At 35.3% G+C, this 23420-nt stretch overlaps 1 pseudogene; it reads left to right on the forward strand.

Moving 5' to 3' along the window:
* The first annotated feature begins 15283 nt into the window (after nt 1–15283).
* LOC126701092 (myrcene synthase, chloroplastic-like) lies at nt 15284–21869 on the forward strand (annotated as a pseudogene).
* Nucleotides 21870–23420: the final 1551 nt, after the last annotated feature.

Here is a 23420-nt window from a genome sequence, read left to right on the forward strand (position 1 = left end):
CAATCACATATTAAATAATTTGTAATTACTTTTTTTTCTCACATGTGTTTAAAAATAATAGATTAATTTATAAAATCGATATAATACAATTTTCTTTTAAGAATCAATATGAAACAATTATTAGTAGCCCTACAGCACTTAAAAGAGTCCCTACAAATTAAATGTGCTGAGGACAGACAACAAAGGATTTCGATTGGATAAATTAGAATATAAATAACTTGTCCCATTTTAATTTTATATTTTATTTTATACTCTATCAATCATAATTTGATATATATTTATTTGATTTCCTTATAAAATAAATAAAGTTTAAAATAGAAAAAAAAAATGCTTATTCAAGGTTTAAAATGGCAAAAAATCAAATACATAGCATATCATGACTAATGGAATACAAAAAATGAGACAAAAGATTTGTATTCGTTATATAAATTACATGACAGCTTTGAATTTGAAACATTTAAATTGGAAGCAAGGCCAATGAATTTAAAATAAGGGTGTCCAATTTTTTAGTAAAAGTAGCAAGGCTACTAAATTAAAAATGTAGGTTCTAGTTAACTCAACTTGTAAAGTTACTGGTCGTCGAACAAGAGATATAAAATTCTACATAAAAAATTGATTGGTGTTTTAGCCTGATAATAAAAAACAATTATCAATCATGGAGCAGAACCATAGATTAAAATTCGCTAATAATAATAATAATAATAATAAAAGTATAATAAGATAATTGATAGAGTTACTGTCAAGTAATTAAGAGCTGGAGTTCAAATCTCCAAGAATGAACTTCACATACATATATACTTTTTTTTTCTATTTTATATAAAAATAAAAATAAAAAAGGTTACAATAACTTTAATATATGAAACAAAAAAAAAAACAAAAATCATTCTTTAATTAATAAAAGTAGTATTAATTAAAGAGGGGTTGATATGAAAGAAATTTTGCACTAATCATAAACCATTTTTTGTGTTCAAACTTCAAAGTATTACTCTTTAAATCACCCATGCTTTAATTTGCAAGCACAATTTTAATTTATTGTTTACTCTGAACAAAAAAAAAAAAAACCCTTTTTTTTTAATTAGTCCACTCATCAGCTGTTAAAATTCAAGCCAAAGCCAACATTTGTGAACTTCCATAAAGACGAAACCATTAAAAACTTCTTGAATAATAATTACAAATTAGAATTTAACGACCGACCAACTGAACGTGGATTAGAATGGATTTCTAGATCTTATCATTTATATCTTCAGGCAACAATATACTACCTTAGAGAAAAAAAAAAAAATAGAATAGAAAAATAATTAAGGGCAAAAAGTCTTGTGACACATTTTTCAGGAATAAGTAATAACCCATTTGAATAAGTTAGGCTATATATACTGTTTTTCTTTTCTTTTTCAATGGCGCTGATGCCACAAGGCATTCTCAAATCTCAAGCATTTTGACATGACTGTTATGATCAAATTAATCGTGGAGGGCGAACTTGTTTTACAAATCAATATATATTTGTGATTTTAAATATGAAAAAGTCTGTTGACTCCAAATTTTTCACCCGGACCGTGTATTTTTTGTGTTGTAGTGTGTTCCAATGAGGTGAGTTTGGATTTTTGTATACGAATTTTTCACAAAGGTTAGGAGTCTATATATAGTGGAACTCTTTTAATATTACTAGTCAACTATCTCTTTCACGAATATTTCTTTTAATATCCACAATCTCCTTTAGCATTCAGTACCTCCTTTAATTAGCATCTGCTTTTCTATCTACTTTGAATTATTTTTCTTATAGGATCTACTTTGAAATTGAATAAACAATAGCTAGTCTCTCTCTTTCCGAGGAACAATTATGTATTGCTCTTGTACCTTTGTTCGTAGGAAAATCAGCATGTTCATTAAAAAAATAGGTTTAAATCATTCCAAGAACTCGTACAATCGAATTGACTCCACTAAAAGCTCCAAGACCCGTAAAGTTCCAAAAGGTTACATAGGTCTGTACGTGGGAGAAGAGAAGAAGAGATACGAAATTCCAGTGAAGTATCTATCATTACCAGCATTTCAAGAATTGATTGTGCAGTCACAAGCAGATGAGCTTGAATTCCAAAGATACAAGGCCCCATCATGCTTGCATGCAGAACCGAAGAATTTGATCAGTTATTAAAGCTAGCTAAAGTATCTTATGGTATTCTCAAAATCCTTGAAATTTGATCTCATGCATGCACGTAGATTATTGAGAATATATATAATTTGTATTCAGTAGCTCTTTTTATAATTTGTATTTTGTTAGGACATATGTGAATCATGTTAGGAACATATGTCAATATAAAATTAATTAATCCTTTGACAAAACACACTTTACTTGTAACTGAGTAGATTTAGAATGTGTTTAATACTTCAAGCAACAAGGTTTCTAGTTCAAGTGTTAAATCCATGCAAGTCTGTCCAAGAATCAAGTGAAGAATTACTGGATTTTAAAACTCGACAGCTAATATTTATCAAAGTTTAAAAGGCTGTTTAAGCCTAATGCTCGATAGCTGCTCGATAGATAAGGTATCAATCGAGATTTAAGAAAATTAGATTTTTAGTTCTAATTTTCATTCAATCCATGTATAGATGTTTGAGTTTTTTTTTCTCACAATCCTAAACATATATAAGGATTGTTTTAAAAGCGGTCACAGCTGATGCAAGTGAGTGCAACTTGATGCAAAGGTTTTTCACAAGCATATTGTGAACCAGAGACATAAACCCTAGTTCATCTTTCTCTTCAAGAAGCTACTGTGTTTGTACATCGTAGGGTTTTGCAACCAAGGAGTTTCGTGATCTTTATCGTGTTGATGAACTGAAGAACTATGTAGCCAACATCCTTCTCAAGTTGGTGTGTAAGCTGCGTGCTAGGATCCGCGTATTGAATTGGTTAGTCACATACTGAGAACCGTGCATTGAAAATGAGAGATTGTCACTACAGAACAAGTCCAATTAGGTATTGAGGTAAGGGTTCCACTGTAGGTTGGTATAAGGTACTGGGATTCCTTTACTTATAAATGTTTGTTGTGAAAATAGTGGAATCTCGGAAGTAGTGACCTTAAAATCACCCGGTGGGGTTTTTTGCCATGTAGGTTTTCCCCATTCATAAATAAATCACCATGTCAATTTATTTTCTGCTACATATTAACTTAGTTGGTAATTTGTTTGGGCTACCACGCTTATTGCATGCAAATTGAATTAATTAATTAACTTGGCTAATTAATTAGTTAATTCATCACAAGGGGTTAATACATTCTTGGCCTATCATATTTACTGTTAACAAACTCGATTCTTTTATTAATTATTTGGTTCATGATGCTTAATCATGTTCTACACATGCAATAGTTGTTGTTTGGATGCAAAAGGTCAGTAATTTTGCACACTTTTTATTTTCTTTTTTATCTCTTCCTTCTCCTTTTATATTCATTACTAAACCATATAATTAAGCATGGGATTTTCTGCTAAATCTTAGCTACCCTATTATAATAAATGTGCGTTTGGATCAAATTTATTTTCATATGCTTATTTAGCATATATAGTTTATCATATACAAGTTTATTCTTACTTAATTTAAAAAAATGTGATATGTTAAAAAGTTATACATTCTCCTCTTAATCATGGTTTTGAAACCCAGACCGAACAGTACAGTTCAATCGGGAAAACCACAAACCTCTCAGTTTTGCGGTTTTTTTAGCTTCAAGAAGTGCTCTATGGGAAAAAAGCAAGGACCCATGCGAACCATGGTCGGACTGTACGATTTTGAGAACCGTGACCAGTTTTTGAGGTTCAGATGGTTTCTTTTTGTTTCAGCTTTTCCGGTGAATTTCAACCAATACACCGGTATGAAGTTATGATTAGATCTAGAAGAAATGAAAGAACACGAAGAAGAACAAAGATTGGAAGGAGATCTGATCAGTGAAGAAGAAGAAGAAGAAGAAAAAAAAAACGTCCTCACTCTCTCATCTCTCCACTCACCAGCTTCACTCGCAGTATCTCAAACTCATAGTGCATGGTCTTTCCTCCCTCAAATTCCAGATCTTCTTGACATGCAAAACCAGCGTTCTCTTTCTCTCTTTCAGATTTACTTTCTCTTTCCTCTTTCTTGGTTGCGTACAACTTAAGCCCAATAGCCTGAATTTCAGCTTCTTTAAACACCCAATAAATTTGACAACTTGCAAAAGTTATGTTTAAAGTCAAAAGCAACTTTCATATATCAAATTTTTTTCATTTTTTTATTATTTCCTAGCCCCTAAAAATTATCAAAAGTCCTCTCAAATATCAGTTGTTCTATATATTTTTTTTTAAGCCCTTAGTTAGTTCATGTGTGAAAGGGAAGCTTAGTATTTTCATATTTGTACTGATTTAATATAATTATTTATATTTTAAATAATTATGATGTCATCACAGTTCGACCCTGGTTCAACCTCGGTTCGACCTCAAAAACCTTGAACCTCTCCCTTTTACGGTTCAATGAACGGTTCGGGTTTCAAAACCATGCTCTTGATCAAGTAAAAACAAGCTCATCCATACAAAGTTGAAAGAGAAATTAGTGGCCCCTCAGGTCTCAATTCTCACAAAAGGACCATTCAAGTCTATCTTAAGCTTTATCCAAGTCCATTTTTACAGGAAAAATTTTCTATATGGCCCTCACTTATTCTTTAACATGTGGATCATTTCCTAAGCGACAATTCTGAAGGCATTTCCTAACCAACAATTCTGTAGCCCTGCCTTCAGGTACAAATCATGATTGACATGGGTGAATAATATCATCCAAAAAAAAATTTAAATCGGTTTCCGAGTAATTTAGGGAAAAAAAAAAAAAAATACTTTGTACAATGCATTGCAAAGGATGGTAGGTCAAAAATTGCAAAATAATTTCTATGTTATTGACTTAGGTATGAGTACCATTTTAATCCTATTAAGATAAGAAGGAAGTCTACAAATCATGAAAAAGGTGTTGATGAATTTAACAACTAGATTACCACCTAGAACATGCCCAGTGGTTGAGAAGGGAAAGGAGCCTTTAAACTCCAACCTGTGAGAGAAAAGACAAAAACTCAACTAATGAAACAGGGTAGTATGCCATGTCTAGCCCAACAATTTATGTAGATGGCGTGAACTATAGTAAGACGCACTAATAATTAGGGGTGACAATTTTTATCCAAACTCATTAATCCATCCATGATCCACTTAATTTGGATAAGTCTTGACCTAATCCAATTAATTATTTGGGTTAAATGGGTAAATACCCATTGGGTAGTCAAGTTAAATGAGTGTTAATGGGTAAACCCACTAGTTAACCACTGTACCCATCTAACATCTAAATTTTAAAATCAGAACATTAAAAGAATTTTTTTTTTTTTTTTAAAAACCAAAACTAAAACTAAAATTTCCAATGTTTTCTCAGCAACCAGAGAGAGAGAGAGACCTAGTGTTGGGAAGAGAGTAAGCCGATTGGGATGGGAAAGCAAGGAATTGACTAATTCGATCACTGGACCATTACCACCACCATTGACATTGGCGAAGGCTCGCCGGAACCCTAACAACTCTTCAACGCATCCCTCTACCTCCTGAAAATTCATCGCCAGTTGCTCCCTACCATGGAAGCTATCTCCTACAAAAAGAACACAAATTCATATTAGAACAATCAAATCCTTCAGATTTGAAAAATCAAATGCCTCAAATTTGAGCAAAATATTTCGAGGGACCAAGGGTAATTTGGTCATTTAAAGTTGTGGGGCATTTTGGTAATTTTACATATTTTTACTCTTTTTAAGTGTGTGTGTGTGTGTGTGTGTGTGTGTGTGTGTAATAATTGGTTAAATGGATAAATTGGGTATCTATAAGATTAAATGGGTTTGGTGGGGTAATGAGTATTTTCTCTCTCTCTCTCTCTCTCTCTCTCTCTCTCTCTCTCTCTCTCTCTCTCTCTCTCTCTCTATATATATATATATATTTTTTTTTTTTTTTTTTTTTGAATGGATAATAAATAGGTTAATAGGTAAATATGTGTCCAACCCATTTATGACCAAACCAAAAATTGACCCAATTCACCCAATTGCCACCCCTCGCTTAAGGCTTACTAATTAATGCCTAAAGACATTTCTGCATAACATTGCGCAAGAAGATCTGCCTGATGGTCTATAAAATCTTGGCTCAATCATTTCCAAGAGTTTTAAACGTAAAAGCCACTATGAGGCTAGGATCATCTTCATGTTTTTGAGCTCACTTTTCCTATTCTCGCTTTTTTCATCTCACTGAACCCTTGTCTAAGTTGTCTTCTATTCGTCCATTTTGTCACAATGACGAGAGGTCCGCCATCTATTCGTCTATTTTTCATCAACTCCACCTGTGGAGGTCCTGATGACTATCCTAAGGTTGCATCTTGGACACTTGAAGGCAAAAATAGCAGTTGTTGCTCATAGGATTGGCCTTGAGCTTAGCAGTTGTTCCACCTTGTTCTCCTCCGGGTACTTGACCTCAGCTACAAATACAATCACTTCAATGACTCCCAGATACCATCTACTATAGGCAATCTTTCCATGCTAACATATCTCAACCTGTCTTATTGCTTCTTTCTTGGTCAAATTCCATCAGAATTTTCACTACTCCACAAGTTGTCTATCCTCGATGTGTCTTATAATTTATTGTTTTCTCCTGTGCCAAATCATTTGGCAAATATATCCTCCATGACTTCTCTTATTCTTCATAATTGTGGGTTAATTGGGGAATTTCCAATAGGCAGTTTGCAAGTACCAAACCTACAGTTTCTTGAGTTATGGGACAACTCAAATCTCAAAGGTTATTTTCCTAACTTGCATTTGAGTGTTAGATATCTTAGCGTTTCATTATCCCTTAAGACTTCCAATAAAAAAAAATGTCGGAAAGCATCCATTAGCATATATTAATATTCATACATTTTCAATCATTAATTGAATTTATATGGACATATTACCAATAACTCCCACTCCCATTCAAATTATACTGACTAAAAAGAAATAGGAAAAAAAAAAGATAAATTAAAATTCAAAGACCAAAATATTTTTATGTTTCGTTGTTTAATTGTAAGGTATTTAACCATATATATATAATAAGAAATGTTAACGGATGCCTTAAAAAGCATTGGTATAGAATATATTTTTAGAAATTTTTTATGGAAAAAGAAAAAGAAATTAAATTTTTTGACAACTTTTTGTATTTCCAATGAAAGTAATATCAAAACTTTACGAATGGTTTATTAACAATCGTCATAAGAGCACTTATTAACATGACTCATATAAAATAAAAAAAGTATCCAACATTTGTGGTAATACACTAACAAGTAGGACTAATTACATATACATATATTGTTAAGAGCCCTATAGGTTAACTAGCACCTCTTTTCAATGGAGATATACAAAATTCAAACTCCCAACTATCGAATTATAAATAAATAAATAACTAAATATACATGTCCATTATATATTGACTTAAAAAACCATCACCATTTCACCTATTCTAATCCAATGTGTAATGCCTACTAATTGTTTGATTTTTTATTTATTTATTAATGAGGATGTCTATAGTGCTTCAAGGACCTAATTATTCTTTTGCGTATATGTGGTCTCCCTGCCCCACACACACTAAATACATGGAAAAATCCCTTGAAGGTGGCCTATTGTTGATTAGAGGTTTCAAACTCATGACTTTATAAATCTCACTAGACCAACCCTCTTGGAGTTTAAAGGCCTGCCAATTATTTATAACTTATACTATAGCTATTTTTTTTTTTTTTTTTATTTGCTAAGTTACACCAATAGCAGTATGGTTTTAAAAATTGGATCTGACATAAAATTTAAATGGAAATTGGTTCTTGGTTTTTTGGTTTGATTGTAGTTGAACCCATTTATTATCAAATTAATAATGTTATAAATAATGTTAGGTTTTAATTATAATTATAAAAATAAAAACATAAATATAAATGTATGATTGTTTTATAAGTAATAGTATTCACTAAAGAAATACATAAAAGGTTTTTTTTTTTTTAATTACAAATACATAAAATGTTTGATGATTAAGAAGTGCATTTTCACATTAAGACAACAAAATATAATTAAATATGTTAAAATTTAAAAATAAAAATGAGAATCTTAAAAAAAATAAAAAATAAAAATTCAATCATATAATATAACATAAAGTTATTAAGTTATTAACAACACGCAACGCAAGTCACAAATTTTTTACCCTCTCCATCCGATGGTCACTCTCACCCCAAAAAAGCCCAAACCACAAGAAGAAGAAGAAAAAACAAAAAAACTTTTTAATTCTTTGCCCAAATTTTCAATTCAGAGTTGGCTGCGTCTGATCCAATTCCCAATTCCCTATATCCTAATTCCCTTCACCGCCTTCATTTACATTACAGATTTACAGCTACTTCCATATTTCTCTATTTTTAAGTTTTTAATGTTTATGTTTTGTCATATAAGATTTGTGCTTTTCCAAAACCCAAACTGTATGTGTCTTTAATTAAAAAACCAATGACCGACCATACTCTCTCACATAGTCCTCGTCCGATAGCCTAGAGGAATTCAGAATTCAGACCCAATGAATCACCACCGCCTCTCTCTTTTGATTTTAGGCGGTTCTAATTACACTAATAAGAGTTTGAAACAGAGAGAGATTCAGTAGTAGCTATTAAAGGGTTGGGTAACAATGGTGAGGGAAAGTAAGTGCTCTGCTAATAATAACACTAACACTAATGCAGCCGGAACCATCAAACTTTTTGGTGTTTATTTACAGAATAATGTTAATGAAGTTGCTGGTAACGTCGAGAAGAACAATAATGATCAACGCAACGCTGTTAATCAGAAAAAGAAAAGGTATATATTATGTCAAAAAATTGCTTTTCGTTTTAGTTTATAGAAAATTAAAAAAAAATAAAAAATTGTGTTTTCTTTTTTATGCAAGTAAAAACATTCTGTCAGTATGTTGTTCGCTGAAAGGAAGTTAGCATTGGACATACGAATTGTTAATTAGCACTTTGTAAATTACTTAATTAATTTGTTGTTTGTTTCAGGGAAGCGATGGACTGAGGAAGAGCAAGTTTGTGACCACCAAAACCCCAGCCCAGATTGGTAATCATGCACAGAAATATTTCCTGAGACAGGCTGAAACTAATAAGATGAAACGTAGACTGAGTGTGTTTAACTTGACTCTGCAGAATGAAGCGGAAATCAAGGATTGCCTAGTTTCACAAACTAAGAAAAGTGATGCAGAAAAGTCACTAGAGGTATATCCATCCATGCTCTAGTTTATTCAAATAAAGTGTAAAAATAGTATATTAAATATAGTTGTTAACTTGTTGTGGCTTGCACTCCTATAGGCTAGCAGCTCTCAAGCTTTGGCGTTGGATATTCCAACAGTTGCTCAAATTCCAGCTCCGAATTATTGTCAGATTCCTTCCATGGTAATTAAAAATTTGATTTTTGCGAATTCTTTTAATTGCTGTAATTGTAGGGATCTTCTATGTTGTACACTTTTACTTCATTAGGAATAAATGTCAGGTGATTGGAAATTTGTAACCTTACCTTATGCTCCATATATAGGCTGGTGGTATCTGCGTTTTTAATAAATCGCTGCTAAATTGATTAAAATTGCATTACAGTTCTCTAAAGTTCCACAGATAGCATGTTGAATTATATATTTATATGGTGAACAGGACTATATATCCTTGATTCTAATCAAGATTGCAGCCTCAAATAGTCAGATGTTTTTAATAGCTGGCCACATATAGCTTGTTACAAAGTACTACATTTCTTTAAGCATGGAATTTCAATATGTTTCTTTTCATTCATCACTAAATGTAGATACTTCCATCTCCAAGGATAGACATAGTATGAATTTCCTTTTGTTTCCCTGATCTTTTAAATTCTCTCATATGAATCTTTCTTCTAGCCAAGGCATCAAACCAGTTTTTTATGATGATTTTGCTTGTCTTAACAGGTGGGAATGCCTGGCCGTGCACTGCTCCTACCAATAGTGAATTATGTGAGCCAAACTTGTCCATCCCGGTTGCTTGGAACCCAGCAGAATTTTGTCACTTGTGCTTCTGATATTACTCATCCATCTGGAATTCCCTCACCAGTGTTTCCCTCACAGTCTTATCTCATTTCAGCCTTGGGCTTTCATCAATTGCAAGAGATGTTGTAGAGCTTACGATTGGACAGCCTCAAATTTCCCCTGGAGCAAACTTATCAACTCAGACGTCTGAAGCCATTAGAGTGACATGAAAAATTTTGATTAGTTGAAGCCTTATGTTTTTTTTTTTTTTTGATGAGAAATACTGTAACTTTTATTTATGAAGAGGATAGGTACATAGCATCATGAAACACAAAAGATTCAATAAACTGTGGACATTCCTCTATCCAAGTTACAAAGTCATGAATACCCTTGGCATGGCGTGCTAAAGCATGTGCCGGTTTGTTCCCCTGCCTTCCCACGTGTTGAACTTGAAAGTGCCTAAAGTCAAGCAACTTTTGTTGAATGCTTTCCATGATGTCAACAATTGCAGCAGGTGGTGTGGTGGAGCCCGATAGAATAGTAAAAACTATGTTGGAATCAGTTTCAAAAATCACCTCACGTATGCCTATATCCCATGCAAACGAGACAGCCACGTCCAAGGCTTTTGCTTCTGCCTCCAAGGGACCCAAAGGTAGGTGCATGTGTTGACTCAAGGCGGCAATGACTGCTCCCTCGTGATCACGGATGACAGCACCGATGCCCACTGTTCCGAGGTCGTTGAAGAGAGCTGCATCAGTGTTAATCTTGAACCATGGGTATGAGGGTGGGACCCAACGAGCATCTGATGGGCTTGTGAGTTGAGGGCGCTTGAAGTGGGCTGCCTGGAAGTCTTCAAGAGTGGTGCGAGCTTTGTGTAAGATTTCATTAGGGGACTGCCTTGGAGAGCCATGCCGTGCTTTGTTTCGGCTGTACCACATACTCCATGCAATAGCGACGACAAGCTCAAGCACATCCTGGCTGACGTGTTGCATGAAAATGAGATACCATAGTAAGTCAATGAAGTCCCTGTAGTGTACACCGTTGTTGTCAAAGGAGAGACCTGTGGCATCCCACACATCTCGTGCACATGTGCACGCCCAAAAGAGATGTCCGCTAGTTTCAGCTGCCACTCCACATGCATCACAGGTGGGATCATTCAGCACCTGGCGATAGCATAGATTCGACTTAGTGGGGAGAATGTTACGACACGCTCTCCAAGCAAAGGTTTTCAACTTGTTCGGGACATTGAGGCTCCAAATTTTTCTCCAGAACTGACCCTGGTTGTTGGTGTGTGAGGCTCCCTCCATCATCTTCAATGGGGTTAGAGATAAGGCAACTTTGTAAGCACTGTTGACAGTGAAAGTACCCTTAGGTGTGTAGGCCCATATCATGCAGTCTTTTGTGCATCTATTGCTCCGTGGGATGCCGAGTATGGCTTGAGCATCATCAGGGAGGAAGACACTTTTGACCAGGTCAATCTTCCATTCTCCTGTGCCTTCATCAATAAGCTCCGAAACAGTGGCAGTAGCAGGCAGAGTGTTTTGATGAGAGATAACTTGGAATGTAGAAGGTTTTGGGAGCCATTTATCCCTCCAAATCTGTATCGAAGTGCCATCACCCACCCGCCATCTATGTCCAGCTTTAACGACATCCTGAGCGGACATTATACTTCTCCAAGCATAGGAGGGTTTTTGTCCAAGTTCAGCATGAAGGAAATCATGGTTAGGGAAATAACGTGCCTTGAAAACACGGTGGAGTAGGGAATGTGTATTGGTTTGAAGGCGCCAGCCTTGTTTTGCCAAGAGAGCCTTGTTGAAAGCCTTGAGATTGCGAAAACCCAAGCCACCATCTTTTTTGGGCGTGCACATTTTATCCCAACTCAACCAAGCTATTTTGTTCCGACCTTCCTTTTGACCCCACCAAAAATTTCGGACCATACTTGTCATCTCATCACAAAGGGTGTCCGGAAGTTTAAAAACACTCATTGTATAGGTGGGGATGGCTTGTGCTACGGCCTTAATGAGTATTTCTTTCCCAGCTTGTGAGAGCAGCTTTTCCTTCCACCCCGAAAGCTTATTATCGAGTCTTTCCTTTAGCGCCCTAAAGGTATTTCTCTTTGAACGACCTACAAGGGAAGGTAATCCCAAGTAAGTTTCATGTTGCTTGATAATTTCAGCCCCAAAACGGTTTTTTATGTCTTCTTGAGTCTCAAGATGTGTGTTTTGACTGAAGAATAAGGAAGTCTTTTCACGATTGAGTTGCTGACCCGTTGCATGTTCATAGGTCTCCAAGATTTGTTCCAAATGGGCACAATCATCACTAGTGGCTCGGCAAAATATTATGCTGTCATCTGCAAAAAAGAGGTGTGAGATCCGTGGGCCTCGTGGGCATGTAGCAACACCCTGGATAGCTCCATTCATAGTGGCTTGAGTGAGGAGAGCTGATAATCCTTCTGCACAAAACAAGAAAAGAAATGGGGAAATAGGGTCTCCTTGCCGCAAGCCTCTCGTGGGGGTAATGTGGCCATGAGGCTTACCATTGATCCTGATGGAATAGGTAACAGAGGTAACACAAAGCATTATGAGGTTCACCCATTTTGTGCTAAAGCCCATTTTCAACATTATATCATGAAGGCAACCCCATTCCACTCTATCAAATGCCTTACTCATATCAAGTTTTAAAGCCATCTCCCCAACCCGTCCGCTTCTTTTTTGATTTAGATGGTGCATAGTTTCAAAAGCTACCAGTACATTATCAGTAATAAGGCGAGTGGACATAAAAGCACTTTGGTTTTCACTGATGATATCCGGTAGGAAGCGTTTGAGTCTATTTGCAATAACTTTGGAGGCTAGTCTAGAGATAAAAGAAGTTTTTGGCATATATGGGATTCTAATCCATGTCCTTATTTGATAATAACAAATTCTACTGGACGAGCTAACTAAAACCCGAGTATAAGGCAATTTATTTTTTACGATTTAGGGTATGCTTAAAGATATATTACACTCTACCTTCTTCAGTCAAAAAAAAAGATATATTACACTATCTAGCTTCACAGTACCTTTTTCCTTTTAACTAATCATTAAACCTATGACAAAACCACCAGTTTTTATCTATTGCTGATTATATCCACGTGCAAGGTCACTGCAAATATGTATTCTCTCTCACTTTACCTTAAAGGCAGGGAAAAGATAAAATACAAGGTTCAAATATATTTTATAAACTAAATTCGTTTTAGATTTTCATTTGTATGGTTCATGGGCATATACTACTACCCACTAAATAGAGATGGAAGTTAAGAGTTACAAATCAAAACCAAAACCTGCAAAAATTATTATTGTTTCTTTCTTGATTTTTATTTTTAATATTATGAAAGTGTATTTTGAAGAATTTTAAGAGAACGAATGGGATGAAGAAAAAACATGAGTAATGCTTTAATTTTTAAGTGAGATTTTTTTCTTATATCTAACTACTAGTAAATAATATTTAAACTATAATCCATATTACACCCTTAAGTTTGATTGAATTGTCATTTTTCTGCAAAAGTTTATGTTTTTTCATTTTTATGTTTTTTTTATTAATTTTATGTAGTCCTTAAAATTTCATATTTCTATTAAATTTGTTCATTTCATATATTTTGATCTATAAAATTAACATTAAGTTTAGTAAAACTCAAGAGTTTAATAAAGAAATCAAATGCGGGTTTTAGTTAGCTCGTCCAGTAGAATTTGTTATTATCAAATAAGGACATGGATTAGAATCCCATATATGCCAAAAACTTCTTTTTTTTTTCTTTTTTGAGAACTGCCAAAAACTAATTGAAATATTGACCTAATGGTAAAAACCAAGCATCATAAAATAAATTGTATAAGTTCAAATCCTATGGTATTCTATAAGACTAACTAAATAAATAAAAGATATCCTATTTTCATTATAAAAAAATTATTGAGAGAGAGAGAGAGAGAGAGAGAGAGGAAAACTTCATTTTAAACATTTCATTTAAAGGGTATAACAAATTAAACTTTTTTTTAGAACAATCACACACTCACATAAGAAAGATGAAAAGAAGTTCTAATCTAAAAGCACACCACAAACTCCACTCAAAAGTCAAGATAACTTTTAAGAGAGGGTGGAGCAACAAATTAAATCTTAAGGTTTTGAAAATTAATATATTAAACATTATAGTTTCAAGAAGTTACAATTTAAATTCTCAACACATATATATTCAATGATGAAACTTTTTCTCAAAAAAAAAAACAAAAAAAACAAATCAATTATGAAACTACGCCGAGACTAGGGGGCTATGCCCCCTAGACTTTTAATTTAAAATTAAAAAAAAAAAAATATATATATATATATATATATATATATATTGTAGGGGCCAGTTAGTCAGGAGGTATTATTAAGGCTGTACGAATTGGGCCTATAGCCCAATCCGAGGACATTAACTAATCCGAGAATGGCCAAATGAGGTTATAATGGGAATGGTATAAAGAGAAAATTAAAGATAGTACGAGATAAGTCTAACACACGTCCGAGGAAAAAAGCCATCTCAGAAACAAGGATCTGAGGTCAATAAGAGTGTCATATCACCCTAGACCTTCTTCAAAATTACATCACAACTAGGAGTTAGACGTTGGACAAGGGGTAAGCAAAGGGAGGCAACAAATATCTTCAAAAGCTGCTACCTCCACATTAAATGCCTCCCAACTAACTCTCTGGCCGCATTAATGTGGAGGTGATACCTGAACAGTGATCAAGCAGCCTTACAGCTACTATTTGATGGTTCTGGGAGATGTTGGATGGGACAAGAAGGAGGTCCTAGAATCCAACCTACACGTGTATCGTAGGGATAACACCAAGATTGTAATATATAGCACGGGAAGGTGACCTAAAAGGGGGATCAAGAAAAAATCATAAAAGGTAGGCAATAACATTGTGGATTTTTGTAACTGTGTTCATAAACAAGATATTATAAGATAAGTTTCTCAGGCTGTGCTGATGACAGATTTTCTACTTTACTTGTGCTTAACAATCTTAATTCAGCAACTTTTATGATTCATCTTTTAGAGTAGAATTAGTTCTTTCACTCACGCTCTATAAATTCATTGTTTGGGCTTGTTGGGCTTAAACCCAATCTCATACTGGGTCTAATCCAAATACGATCCTTACAATTAGCGCCATCTGTGGGGAGAGCTTGATCTATTCAGAAAGAGATTTGGGTGCGTAGTCTAAGATGGAAGAAGCAGGTCCACAACAGGCAGCGACAGGTCCACACCAGGTGGATGCTAATTTATACCAGGCAAAATCAAGGGGATCCCAACATGGCAATCCGCGTAAGAGCCTCGAACGGAGAGGAGGTCATGAGGGAAGTGTGCACACAACTCATACCAGTAAAAATCAATCTCGAAGGAAGAGCCATGTTTCCCATGCAAAGGATAATAAAGACATGCAACGTGAAATCGATAAATTGAAGAGGGAATTGCGTCACACTTGGCAAAGACATTCGTCGCCCAGCTCCGAACCGTCCTCTAAGGAGACAGATGGTGCTAGTTATAGACGGAGATCCAGAACTCCGCCTAGCGAGACTTTCTCCTATGACGAGGAGTACCACCATAGACGTAGATACAAGAGCCCACCTCGTAAAGGCTTGGGGAACGATGCTATGAACAAGGCGCTAAGTCAAGTTTCTAAATCACCCTTCACATGAAACATAGAAGGTGCGAGTTTTCCTCGGCGATTCCAACAAGGCACGTTCACCATTTATAATGGTCGAACAGATCCAGTAGAACATATCAGCCATTTCAGTCAAAGGATGGCCGTTCACTCCAAAGATGAGGCCTTGATGTGTAAGGTCTTTCCATCTAGCTTGGTCCTAGTGGCAATGAGGTGGTTCAACGGTTTAAAGGCGAACTCTATTGACTTCTTTAAAAAACTCACTCGAGCCTTTAGTGCTTGCTTTATTACTTGTAGTAGGGTTCCTCGGCCTTAGGGATCCTTATTATCTATGTCCATGCGAGAGGGTAAGACTCTAAAGGCTTACTCAGATAGATACTGGAAAATGTTTAACGAAATAGAAGGAGAGTACGATGATGTGGCCATTAGCACTTTTAAGGCTGGTCTTCCAGTCGAGCATGATTTGAGGAAATTTCTAACTGGTAAACCTGTTACCAGCGTACATCAACTGATGGATCAAATTGACAAGTACAGAAGGGTAGAAGAAGACCAACTGCAGGGGAAAGGAAAGGCTAAAGTGATCCCTTAGGAGATGAGGGATTTTAGGTCGGACTGGTACAATAATAACTGACCTCGGAAAGACTTTGTTGGGCAGCCAGGATCTGCCAACACCCAGGTGGTTAATGTTGTGTTTCGAGAGTCAGTGCAGCAGGTGCTGGAGAAGATTAAGAATGAGCCGTTCTTTAAATGGCCAAACAAGATGGCAGGAGATCCTACGAGACGCAACCAGAGCCTTTATTGCCAATATCATCAGGATCATAGGCATACCACCGAAGATTGTAGAAACTTGTGGGACCATTTAGACCAGCTGATCTGAGAAGGGAAATTGAAGCAACTCTTGCATCATTCCAGTTGACGGGGAAGCCAAACGGGTTCAAAATTTCAGGGAGATGCTTCTTCAAGACTTCCTCTCGACACAATAAATGTCATATTTGTTGCCCCAGGGAGAACCGAATCTTGTCCCTCCAGGGTAATGTCGGTATCCCGTTACCCAGCCGAGGAGTCTAGTTCAATGTCGAAAAGAATCAAGATGGGCACCCCATTGGTGTTAGTTTTTTCAGATGAGGATAAACTTAGAACCATACAGCCACATGATGATGCTTTAGTGGTCTCACTTAAGATTGGTGGGTACGATGTGAAAAGAGTGATGATTGACCAAGGCAGCAGAGCTGAGATAATGTATCCCGACCTATATAAGGGGCTAAATCTGAAACCTGAAAACTTGACAGCCTACAGTTTTTCTTTGGTGAGTTTTGAAAGTAAAATAGTCGTTCCGAAAGGTCAGATCAGATTACCTGTGCAAACCGGTCCAGACGTGGTAGAGGTAGACTTCATTGTTATAGATGCTTTCTCTCCCTACACGGCCATTATGGGCAGACCCTGACTTCATACCCTGGAGGCCGTCTCCTCTACTCTTCACTAGAAGATGAAGTACCCATCCGGAGGTCAGGTTTTGGAGATAGTAGGAAATCAGTCTACAGCCAAACAATGCCTGGTAGCGGCCATCCAACATCGGCCTGAGGTTGAAATCTCGACCATTACTGATAATGGCTTATAGCAATCAAAAACTCCGGCATTGCCCATCAATGGACCAGCCGACGAAGCGAAATGTGAAGATCTAGAGAAGGTAGTTGTTGGCGACGATCTGGAGAAGTTCTTTCAGGTTGGAGCTTAACTGCCCATGCAAGAGAGGGATCAGCTGGTTGAATTCCTTAGGAAAAATGTTGATGTGTTCGCATGGAGTGCGTATGAAGCCCCGGGTGTAGATCCAAGTTTCATTTGTCATCATCTGAATGTTAACCCTTCTATTACCCCAAAGATACAGCCATCTCGACGTCCGTCAAAAGAGCACACTAAGGTTGTCAGAAATGAAGTAACCAAGCTCAAACAGGCAAGGGCTATCAAGGAAGTTTTCTATCCTCAATGGTTAGCTACACAGTGGTGGTGAAAAAGAAAACTGGGAAATGGCGTGTGTGTGTGGATTTCACGGATCTCAATAAGGCCTGTCTCAAAGATCCTTTCCCTATGCCTTGGATAGATCAGTTGGTGGATGCGACAGTAGATCATCCTCGAATGAGCTTTTTGGACGCCTTTCAAGGATATCACCAAATACCATTAGCGTTGAATGATCAGGAAAAGACAGTTTTTGTCACTCCCATTGGAAACTATCACTACAAAGTGATGCCCTTTAGTTTGAAAAATGCAGGGTCTACTTATCAGCGGATGATGACTAAAATGTTCGAACCACAGCTAGGTAGGAGCATCGAAGTCTATATCTATGATATGGTTGTAAAGAGCAAGGTAGCGTCAGGGCATGTGGAAGACCTCACAAATGTCTTTGAAGTTCTGAGGTAGCATAAGTTGCACCTAAATGCATCCAAGTGTTCGTTTGGTGTAGGTTTGGGAAAGTTTTTGGGTTACATGGTGACTCACAGAGGAATTGAAGTAAATCCAGATCAGATTAAGCCATTAATGGCTTATGAGCACCTTGGAATCCCAAGGAGGTCCAGAAATTGACCAGGATGACTGCTACTTTGAACCGATTTATATCCAGGTCAGCAGATAGGTGCAGACCATTTTTCCTTTTACTACATAAGTGGAGAGGATTTGAATGGACCGAGGAGTGTGCTCTAGCCTTTCAACAGCTTAAAGAGTACCTATCTCGGCCACCCATCATGTCCAGTCCCGAGGTGGACGAGGTTTTGTTTGCTTACCTGACGGTAGCCTTTCATGCGGTAAGTTTTGTTTTGATACGAGTAGAAGGTGGTATTCAAAGACCAGTCTATTACGTAAGTAAGTCGCTTCACGAAGCCAAGGTTCGGTATTTATCACTGGAGAAGGCCATTTTGGCAGTAGTGCATGCTACACGGAAACTCCCCCACTATTTTCAAGCGCACACCGTGGTTGTTCTAACTCAATTACCGCTCAAATCAATACTTCAGAGCACAGATTATACTGGAAGGATTGCTAAATAGGGCACGATTCTAGGAGCTTTTGACATCAAATACATGCCTCGTACCTCTGTAAAAGGATTGCTAAATAGGGCACGATTCCAATAACAAGTACACATTGTTTTGATCATGGTTTGCCAACATTACACATTAGAGTTCTAAATACATAAAATCCTAAACTTTGGAACCTAACATTATCACTTTGAGTGTGAAATGAAGAGAATGTTGGAAGTTCTATACAACAATGATCATGGTGATGAGTGGAAGATGGAGAATTTATATGCAATAGCTCTTAAATTTCGACTGCTTAGACAACATGGATATAGGGTGTCCGAAGGTAATTAAGAAAATATTTGATTTCACAAATGGATATTTATTATTGACCAATGTTTTTGAACTACAGGGCACTTTTTGCCTCCTTATTTTTTAGATTGTTTTCATTTTTACATTTTATGTCTCAAAATTTTCATTATTTTTTTTGTTTTTTTTAATATTTTATTTCGTTTTCATATTGGCCATATCTATTTCTGTTAGTAATATAATTGTTATTCTGTTAAGTTGTGATACCCCAAATTGTGCAAATATAATTGGATTGGATTATTTGAGTGTGTTATGCGGGCGTGTGCTGATTCTCACATTGAGAGTTTATTATGTGGATCTTGTATATATAACTAATTATGAGGAGTTTCAATTGCAACTTGACTAGTCATTTTAGAGTGTAATTAAGCATAGACGTGGTTAGCATTTTAATCAGGTTGCGATATAATGGTCAATGTAAAAATAAAAGCAGACACAAAAGGTGAAAATCAAAAGTGTATTTTAGTCATGTTTTTAATAGATACCCCAAAAGTGCACAAATTAAGGCAAATTTAATAATTATTTGTTAGGAACTAAGCAAAAAGTCAAAAACAATAACCTAGTCCTAAAGTTTTTAGGGTCAACTATAGATCCTCAACAAATTAGTTAAGGTCGACCACATATATTCTTTTTTGTCTATTTATTCTTTATGAAGCTATAGTTTATGTCACTTCTTTAATTGATAAATATATTTTTTATTATTTCTACTAATGACAAAAGTGCACAAATTACATAACTATAATTTTTTATGTAAAAAATAGAGTCCATTACAGATTATAATTATATATTCAATATTTGATTTGATAACATGCTTCTTGAGCCCCTAGAACACCCATTATAACTGCTGGGTTGCTAAGCGCAGAAGTTTTTGATAGTTTCATGGAGGAAGAGAGTTTCAAGGGATATCTTTGTGATGATACCAAGGGAATTCTATCCTTGTATGAATCCTCATTCCTTTCGTTAGAAGGTGAAAATATCTTAGAGGAAGCAAGAGAATTCTCAGAAAAACATCTCCAAGAATTTATCAACCAGAATAAAGATCAAAATCTTTCTATCATAGTGAGCCATGCCTTGGAGCTTCCACTACACTGGAGGATATCAAGGGTGGAAGGGAGGTGGTTCATTGATGTCTATAGAAGCAGAGAAGACATGAACTCTATCTTGCTTGAGCTTGCAAAACTGGATTTCAACATGGTGCAAGCAACCCACCAAGAAGATATCAAACAAGTGTCAAGGTCAAAAGCTTGTTAATTCTCATTCTATAAATTGAGCTACATTTGATATATAATTCCTGGTTGGTAACATATTTATTGACGACCCTTGGAACTTCCAAGTTAGAAGGACGACAATATAGAATTTAAAGCAAACACTAAAAAATACTAAAATTAAAATCAAATCTCATGGCAACATGAACAAATAATTAAATCAATTAATTTTAAACTTAAAGCTAGTGTTCAACTTAACTATTTTGAAAGGTAAGAAAATGCATTGATATAAAAATAAAATTGACATTCTCTTGTTTGGTTCAAATAAAGGTGGTGGAGGAGCATTGGCCTTGTAGAAAAGCTGAGCTTTGTGAGGAATAGGCTAACAGAGAGTTTCTTCTGGACAGTGGGGTGTACATTTCATCCTCGATTTAGCTATTCTCGAAGAATCTCAACAAAGGTCAATCTACTCATTACGGTAATAGATGATATCTATATATGATGTGTATGGCACTTCGGATGAACTTGAGCTCTTCACGAATGCTGTTTAGAGGTTAGTTTTAGCAGTAATATGCCTTAAATGCTTCAAAGCTATATTTGACATAATGACTTAAGTGCATTCTTTGTGATTTCAGTTGGAATATCAATGCAATGGATGGGCTCCCAGATTACACGAAGCTATATTTCCTTGCTCTACACAATTCAGTTAATGAAATGGCGCTTGATACACTTAAGGAACAAGGATTCCACATCATTCAATATTTTAAAAAAGCAGTATGACATTGACTTATAAATTCATCTATGTTAATCCTTTAGTATTTTCTTCTTGAACGCATGATTGACTACCTCTATTTCATTGTTCCATCATAAATTTTTCAGTGGGTAGATATATGTTGAGCTTATTTGTTGGAAGCAAAGTGGTACTATAATGGATATACACCGAGCCTTCAAGAGTACCTTGAGAATGCATGTTTTTCAATAGCAGCGCCAATTATACTATTGAATGCTTATTTTCCAGTCACAGATCCAATAACAAAGGAAGCCTTAGATTTCTTGGAAGAATGCCCCAACATAGTCCGTTACTCATCAATAATTGTACGACTTGCAGATGATCTTGGAACATCTACAGTATGTAGAACATACTATCCTATGATTTTCATCAACCAGAATTTCATATAGTCATTAAACCCTTATGATCATTTTTTTTTTTTTTTTGGTGGATCAGGATGAGTTAGAAAGAGGTGATGTCCCTAAATCAATCCAGTGTTACATGAATGAAACTGGTGCTAGTGAAGAAGATGCCCGTGAATACATTAGATATTTGATTAGTGAAACATGGAAGAAGATGAATGAAGAACGAGATGCAACTTCTCCCTTGGCTGAAACATTTATTGAAATTGTATTCAACCTTAGAAGGATGGCTCACTGCATGTACCAGTATGGACATGGTCATGGAGCTGGAAACCATGAAACTAAGGATCGATTATCATCATTATTTGTTCTGCCCATTCCAATATATAAAGATCAATATGATGAATTATTGACATATAAGGATGCAGATTTGAAGTTTTAACTCATCAATTGTATTACATTTTATTATGGAGATTTGTGAGTTAGTTTGTTTCTGTGGGAGTTTTGTTATGTTTGTGAGTTTTGGGAATGTTGTTTATGTGAGATTTGAGAGTTTGTGAGTACGTTTAGTTTGTCAAGTTTGATTGAGTGTGGTTGTAATCCATGTGGACCATGTCATTGATTGTGAACTTTGGTTGGCATTATACATGGACGTAGGCTTGGATTTGACCAAACCACGTTAAATATTTTTCATTTGTTTGATCACTTTATTTTCTTATTTGTGTGAAGGCACTTCCACTAGTCCTAAATCACAACAAATTAGTATCAAATCTCAAAGTCTGGTCTTGGTCAAGTTCAAGATAAGATTATGTTAGTGCATTTTCAGTAGCTTATTTGCATGGTATTTATCAAAATATACACTTGTTTGGTAATTTTTATGTTAAATATGTGACAAAAAGTTAAAAACTAGTTTATTTTCAAATAAACAAAAAGTTAGAGAATTTGTAAAAAGGTTGAGATAAAAGGCAAAAGGCAATTGTTTTTTTTTTTTTTTTTTTTTTTTGCTTTTTCACAAAGACTCTCTTAATTACACGCTAATTTCTTGAAACTTAGATAATATTATGGTTTTAATTGGAGTAAACTCTTGGTACTTACTGCTAGAATTTAACTCATCTTAATGTTATCAACAAAAATAAATCATCTTAATAATTAATGAGAGTGTAGACACTTATCACATAGAGAAAAAAGTCTCTTAACTCAACCATGTATTTTAAAGCCCAACGTTTCTTATATAGTAGTATAAGTATATAATATTGGACAAACAAATTATGCCACTAACTAGTATTTTCATTTTCTGAGATGATTTCACTCACTAATTTTTTGTGAGGTGATTTCTAAATCTTAATTCTTTGTAATCTCCATCAAAATTATTCTTTAAATAAATTTGAAACTGTCACCAAAGATTTTTATTGTTTTTTTATTTTTAAATCCTCAACAGTACTGTCATGAAAAACAATGAATATATTTCATAAGAAAAGTGAAGTAAAAGAAAAAGAATTACCAAAATCATTAAATTTAATAAGAAAATGTTTATGATTTTTTAAGCATTACCTTGTAGGAAATATGGAATAACAATTTTTTTTTTTTTGAGTTTATCTAAAAAATTGATAAAGCAAAAAAGAAAAGTTAAGCTATTTTTTCTGTCTAAAAAATTCTAGAATTTGGTGCAACCACCTGGGAATTAAATAGAATATCCACTTGGTACAACCACGATTTCTATAAGAGTCCACACCCCCAACACCCAAGCCTTCCCAAGAAAAAAAGGAAGAGGTTTTTGGCATAACATACATGAATGGGTGGAGTCATGTTGAGGTTCTATTGATTTACAATGGAGTTGCCACTTATTTTAGTTGAGAAAATAAGAAACTAAAAGAATTGAAAAGATACGTCACTTTTATTGATGAATTGAAATATGTACATCTTTTGATAATAACCACAAAATTACATGGTTTTGGTTCTAGATACAATATTCTAAGAAAGATACAAGACTTTG

Source organism: Quercus robur, chromosome 9 (genome assembly GCF_932294415.1).
Source record: "Quercus robur chromosome 9, dhQueRobu3.1, whole genome shotgun sequence".
Taxonomy (NCBI): domain Eukaryota; kingdom Viridiplantae; phylum Streptophyta; class Magnoliopsida; order Fagales; family Fagaceae; genus Quercus; species Quercus robur.